Source organism: Coloeus monedula (genome assembly GCF_965178545.1).
Source record: "Coloeus monedula genome assembly, chromosome: 2".
NCBI classification, from domain to species: domain Eukaryota; kingdom Metazoa; phylum Chordata; class Aves; order Passeriformes; family Corvidae; genus Coloeus; species Coloeus monedula.
Window position 1 is genome coordinate 46,425,482 of NC_138782.1, and position 7,471 is coordinate 46,432,952.

Consider the following 7,471-nt stretch of genomic DNA (forward strand, 5'->3'; position numbering starts at 1 on the left):
TTGGAAAAGAAACTGGTCAAAACTTAAGGAAGTCTGGAGTGTGACAGTAAAGGGTTAGTTGGGAAGGGTGAAGGCAGTGGAGAGGCAAAATGGAAGGAAGTGAGGTGGAGACAAAGGGGGGAAGAATGGCAAGGAGTGGGACAGCAAGGAGTGGGACAGCGGGTGCACATGCAAGTAGGGTGGGACTGGGGAGGACGTGGGACAGGAAGACAGCCCTGCAAGAAGTTGGAAACAACACTTTGAAACCAAGTGACTCAGCTATAAAGAGACTTGGAGTTGACTGAAGGAACTGAATTTAAAATTACCACAAGGTCCCCAATGCATTGATCTAGTCTTGGGCCATAAATAAGGGGAACTTGATTTCCTGAGCAGCTGAGAACCTGCAGGTCTGGGATTGAGCAGGGTTTGCAGGCTTCCAGTCATGCTGCCACTAATCAACAAGCTCTCAGTTCCCATATGACCCAACTTCCCATCCACATTCCCTTCACTCCCACACTGGTAGCCACAAACCTTGATGTTTGAATTGCCATCATCTGCAGCTGTTAGAGACATGGTTAGATACAGTTTTTAACATAAAGGAATGCTTACGGTGACCACAGTTTCCCCTTGTATGCTGTTCATGTGTCCATTTCGCTGGCATTCCTGCTTCAAACCCTTCTCCGTTTCTTCCCTTTCTTTACTTATCCTTTCTTAGACTGTACTGTTCTTTTGAGCCATTGCCCATGTCCATCCCATGGTTCAGTCCTTTCCGTGTTTAGCTGGAATCCTGGGGTGAAATGTTTCCATGCAGGAAGAGGAATCAATCGGTTTCTTAGGTAGGATTGTCTGCTTGCCCCTCCAAATTTGGGAGTAGTGCTCTGACTCTGAGGGGAGAGGTCTGGTATTCCTGCATTCGGATAAGGCCTGGTGTGTATGTCCTACGGCAGCCATGGTGCCATGTGTCAGGATGGGTGGGCAGATCTCATGTTGCTTTTGCAGGTGAGCAAACCTTAGTTATTCTGCAGTTTGCAATCATCACGAGCCAAGGAAAATTGCCTACAAATATGAAAGAAGTTTCTTCTCCAGTTCTGAGGAAGGTTGTCTTTGAGGAGTATGATTTCCCACAAATTCTACCTCTTTTTACCTCACCCATCGTGCCTTTGAAAGGCCTATTTGCAGAATGTAGCAGAAGAGACTTGCTGATGACTTCTTCTAGAGCCAGTCGGTGCCTTCCTGAACGCTGGCCAAAAGTGATGTGATGGTTCCTTTCTCGGCTCCTCCCACAGGCCAGGCAGGCTGGCTCTGGTGTCCCTTCAGCCACGGGGGAGGGGGGGGCAAACTCTGATCCTCCACTATTGGATTTTGCAGACCAGTGACATGTGGGTTCATCCTCTTTTTTTTCCTTTCTTTCTTTCCCTACTGTTGTTGTTTTCATGTCATGCAGATGTTCATTCCTCCTAAAGAAAGACACTGTTGTGTGTGCTCTGCTCCTCCACAGCCACAATAGGTCAGATGATTTCTTGAGCCCATCATAAAATGTTTCTTGGCTACAGGTGCAGTGCCGGTTTTGGGGGATACCTTCTAGCTTTGGGTGCTTCTTCCACAGCCCTGAGCTTTCCTGCAGGCTTGCAAGTTGCTTTTAATCCAGAAGGGTCCTACTAGTTCCATTAAATTCTTCCTCAAGGTCCTCTCCTCAGATGACCCCAGCAGGAGAAGCTGAAGATACTGATCTGGAAATCACCCAGGTTTTTGTTAAAATGAGCTTTTTCATGCTCGGGGACAGGCCCCAGGGTGCCAAAGGATGTGCTTGAATAGTCTGGGAGTTTGGATATCATGGGAACATCAAGTCCCAGGAGTCTCCATTAAGGGGGAGTGGGGGTTGTTTCTCTCCTTGCAGCAAGGGCAGTTGGTAAGTATGTTTTACTTTGTTTTACTTTGCACCTCGCACCTGGAAGTAAAGGTGACAGGCAGCAGGTGCTGGGGCTGCGAGAGAAGATGAGTAAGATGGAGCTGTGTCAGGCTGTACAGCAAATCAGCCAAGAGCCTGGAATAAGATGCAGCTCTTTAACCTCTAGCCCTGCTCCCACCAGTGTGACCCTGAGCTCCTCCTGCTCCTGAGAGCCAGCCAAGGCCAGAAGCTGCACCACAAAAATTCCAAGGTCACTCGCATGTGCATGTCTGTATCCTGCCGCAGGCCTGCATTTACATGTGCCCAGTGAGCAGGGGATGCTGTTGGAAACACTGATGCAGAACCTCCTGCTCGCCTTCATGAAGTCCTGATTCCTGGTATTTTATACATACTAATTATTTTATTTATGGTTTATATATCTTTTCTGGAGGGCACAAAGAGGAGGGCAGGGTGTGGGCAGGACATGTGCTAACACACCTGTTTCCTTTGCCTCCTTCCCAAGCCTTTTTTCCAGCCTTTTCAGCTTAGTCTCTGCCTGTAATGGCTCCTGGTTGACGGGCTGTTGGAGAAATGTTGCTTTGCAGGAGCAAAAACCCCAAACTTAACAGGGTCTGTGCTTTTTTGAACTGATAGGAAAAGCGGGGCAGCTATAAACTTTCAATTTATTTGAGACACATGCTATAACTTCCCTGGGCCTGCCTTCTTACTAAAAGGATGAGTATGTGTCAGTTACTGGAGAACCTATAATTTTTCTGCCACCTAGTGTCCAGCGTTTGGAGTGCTCAAGCTTTTGGCCTTGAATTACAAGTTATTTATTGTTTTCTCTTTAAGTACTTATAAACACAATTAGTGATGTGGTGTAAGTTTAATTTTTAGACTGAGGTAGGTCTCTGATAGTAATAATTTTTACTCTCTGCATCCTCTACTATTTGGAAATCTGGGGAATACCAGAGAAGAGCATATTTCTGTTGTATAGCTCATCATATGTGTATATGGTATTTTGAAGGCAGGTAAATAAAAAGCCATGAGAAACTTTGTTCAGATGTGTTCTTGCAGATTTGTATTATACAAATGTTCTTATTTGAACTAGTACTTTGAAGGAGTACCAGTGCTCTAAGGATTTGTAGACCAGAGTCCTAAAGTCCTTAATTTATGTTCTAATCATGCTAGCGATACAAGCAAATGTAAGCCTTTTTTAGCTGTTGAACTCCTGGTATAAAATCAAATGCTTCTGCATGTGTGAATGTGCCTGTGTGCTTCCCTGCCCTGACTGTGATTGTCACAGAAAACCTTCAGGTGGAAACATGAGAGGTTCGAAACCCACTGTGTGTCTGTAGGATAAAAGAAGTGGCTGTGCTGCGCTGCCTGAAGAGAAGGGGGCTGGGGTTGGTGGTTAAGCCCTGGGACATAGCCCAGTTAATGCTAAAGGTGATTTGGTCCCTTGTGTTGTCCTCCTTCATCTCACCCTTGCCCTGTGCTGCTCAGGGGTGCCCCAGGCCAGGAGAGACCTGGCATGCACCACAGCAGAGGGATGATGAAACATCAGGCTTTTAAAGGGGATAACACAGCCATAGCTGTAGCTTGGATTGCCCCAGTGGAAAGGCACTGGTAACAATCACCTATAAAATTGCATCAATAGACTTAGAATTGGTGGCCCTGTCACCCTGGAGATTCTTCTTCTAAAGGTCATTCAAGGGTAATTTTATGTCCTTCTCCTACAGGGTACCTTTCACAGGATATCCCCTCTGGGACTGAAAGCCAGAGAACAGCGTAGATCTCCTGTTCTTACACCCACAGTTCCTGCCTGTCCTGTTCCCAGCTCCAGGGTGGAAGGCTGGCATACTGGAAAAGATCAGGTGAGGCTGGTGTGTCTGGACACATGGCTGCAGAGGTCTGTTGCTACCCAGGCATTCTGCAGTACAAAACTAGCCCTGTTCTATGTTATATTGTCACAGGCATATCTAAGCATCTTTGACTTTTTGTAGTTTAGCTGGGGGCCAGATACCTCATTATTGTAAACTGCTTTCTGGATTACAGCCATGGGAGGAAGGAGATGCTGGTTTGTTTTAGAGCAGTTCCTTTGCCTCTGGAAGATCACAGGTTTCAGAGGGATTTCCGTCTTTCTCTGCCACAGCTTAACAAAGGCAGATTTCATTTGTGAGCCTCTGAATGCTCAGGACCCAACATGTATAAAGGCCAGAGACAGTGCAAGTCCTCTCAGTCTTTAGGATAAACTCCAGTGAGATTCCAGCTGGTGTCTTCAGTAAAAATACTTTGAAATCCCCAGCTTCAGCAGGGAAGTTAGTGGCATCCCTAAGCTGCCGAGACTCAACAGCTACATCCTGTAGCTTTGCCTCAGGCCAAAGCTCAGAGCTCTCCCTGAGGTCATCAGGAGCTCTCAGAGCTGAGCTTGATGCTCCCTCTGGGCAGCAGGAAAACTCGGAGATAGGCAGCTGTGAAGGTGTCTCTGAAACTTGGCAGCCCTCCCCTGGCCTGCCTGTGGCCCTGCTTTTCTGAGTCTGGTCTCTTTTGCTTTTGGGAGTCACATTTTGCTGTAGGGTGTTACCACGGATGTTTGCTGACGCAACACCTGAAAATGGGATAACTGATATATGAGTACATACTTGGATTTTTGCCTTATTTCCTGTGCACTTCCCTCCCGCTACCCTGTGCACACATACAGAGCATACACATAAAGATGTGGAAAAGAAGGTGAGCTGTGAGGTGAAAGAATTTGCTCATGATAAGATATCCACTGTAGTGAAGGCAACAGGTGGCTAAAAACTATGCAGAAGAGCAATATGGACCTGCAGAGTGACAGGATGGGGAAACAGACTGTGTGCAGGTAGATGTGAAGCAATACACAGGGAAAAATAATCCCCATGTACCCCCTTCAAAATATTGGGATGTTTTCCAAGAAAATATCAACTCAATGATTGTCAGTAAGCAAAACAAGCCAGCCTTATGTTAGGATTTTTGAGGAGTAGGAATAAAGGCAAGGATATGCTATATAAATGTAACTGTATGAATCTCTGGGTCAGCTGATCCCTTACCTCAGAAAGGATATGGCAGAACTGGAAAAGGTCCAGAGAAAGGCAGAAAGGATGATTAAATGTAGGGAATAGTTTCTCTGTGGAAGGACATTTTGCAAGTCCAGTGGGCTGGATAGGGAGGGCTTAATACAGGCCTACAGAGTTACATGTGCCGTAAAGATGGAAATGGAGCAACCACTCACTGTCTCTGCCTAAAGAAGAATTAGACACCATCAACTGCAGCTGGCCATAGCCTGGCTCAGAGCAAGCACCGGGAGCTGTGCCTTGCACACTGGATGGAGACCTGGGGAATCTCTCATCTGTGGATACTGTGTGGGCCAAAAGCTGAAGCAGGCTTAAGGTGGCGCTGGGCAAGCCCCCAGAGAGTGTGAGAGCCACTGCAGGCTACTGATTCAACAAACCAAACTGAGCTGAGGAATCCCCTGAGCCCCCTTTGGGCCCAGGCTCCTTTCAGGTGGGTGCTGTGTTTGGCTGGAGGGTGGCCCTGCGGGGAGCTTTGCCCCCTCCCTCAGCATGGGTGAGTGCTGGGCAGCCCCTGCAGGGGCTGAGCACTGCAGGCAAGACCTGCACACCCTGGGGAAACAGCCTGTGCCCTGGACAGCTGCTGCTGCTGTTTTCCTCCTTGTCTTCCAGGAGAAGGGTGCAGGAGGTCTCTGGAGAGGAGACCTGGTCTCCTGCCCAGGCAGCTGCAAACACGGAGAGGGAGGATGTTGTCATAAAGGGCTGTGTCTGTACTTACATTCTTAAGTTTTTCAGCACAGGAGAATAGAGTTCAAACAAGGTTTCCTGGGACATTGAAGCTGAATGATTTCTACTGGAGCAAGCCATGTCTTACACCTTTCCCCTCAAGCTCCAGGAAACTGGTTGGGTTTGTCAAGCAGGGCTCAGGGCTGGGAAGAGGACAGGGAGAGGGTGGCCACAGCTCCTGAACATAGCAGGGCATGATCCTGAGAAGTGGTGGGGATCCAGATCATGCATGTAGCAGGAGAGACCACTTGGGCCCCTCCACACAAAGCTGCTGTTGGATGTGCTTCAGGCACAGCTCTATGGCACAAAAAGAACCATGGCAGCACCTCCCTGGCTTGACCTGAGCTCCTGCCTCACCACAAAACTCGCACTGCCTGAGCTAATGCAGGTTTTGATGTTGATGTCCTTAAATTGTTTGTCTCTGCTTGCAACAGGCTTGTATTGATTTAGCTTAATTTGGTTACCCAAAAAAAGGATTGTGCTGATTGCCCTAAATGGATTAAATAGTGATTTTAGTTAAACTGATGGCAGGCTTGTGTGTAGACAGGGCCTGGAGCTTTGTAAGCTAATGACTTGGCAGTAATGCAATGGGTTTTTTTAGGCAGCTGAGACCAAGCTGTTGTTTTAAATACAAGACCATAAGTGTTACTATTGTAGTAAATGGTCCCCAAATGTGATAGTTTTCCCTTAACTTGGATTCCTTCTGAATCCTGGCTGATCTCTTTGCTAACTCTCACTTTTCTGATAATAATTTGGCAAGTACCTTTACTCCAAATGGACTTTGCATTAAATCCAAGTGCAAAACATGGAAATTTTCCAATTTTTGGTGAAAGTATCTAATTTTTGTTCACTTTCTCAGCCTGCTAATTTTTCCACCTTTATTTTGTCAGTGGAAAAAAGTTTGTCCTCTTTTTTTAATAGAGATTCAGATAGTAGGAAAAATGCAAAGGAGCCTAGCTCCTGCCAACAGCAGGGACCTTTCTCCACAAGTGAAGCCTGAGTGGAAGACGGGTCCAGAAGCAGCCACTGTTCAATCTCTTCACTCAGAAAAATAGAAGGGTGAGACCATAATAATTTACCTTCGGGTTGGAACTGAAATTAGAAAAGAACATGTCGCCAGACAAATGAGTCATGAGCCTTGGTTAGCTTTGATCTGTAAGGAAGTACTGTAAAGAGCACTGAGAGATACTGAATAAGCCTTAGCTTGGAAAACAGCAGTCCAGCAGATAGGCTGTGATCCTTTCCTGTCTTAGGCAGGTGTGTGGAAGCAGAAAGTTGACGGCAAAAATGAGAGGAGACTTCACGTCTCAAAGGACAGAAAGAGCAGCAGAAAGGAAAAGCTCAGGGTTATCAACTGGACAGCAGCTGGAGACCACAAATCTGAATTATCTAGAGAAATGGGTACATAGTAAGCCAATGTACACTAAGACATTTTTGGCAGATGTTTCTATACCACTAGTGCAGGTTGGATCCTGGACTATTTTCTGCATTCCTGGATTCTGAAAATTGGATCCCAATAATTTGGAGCACAATAGAGGTGAAGCTGTGGGAGAGGGACATGACACAAATCAGGCAAATCAGGGGTGAGAGCATTCGTGGAGGATCTGAGTTACCCAGAAGGGGTAACAGATTCTTTGTCCAAGACATAGGCCAAAGAGATCAAGGGAATCAGCACTGTAAAAGCAAGTGGGTTGAGTGTGTCTCAACTGCAGCATCTTGTGGGGAATGATGGTCAGGAAGGGGCAGGGAAGGGCCAAAGCACAGCCATGGGGCAGACCTAAGC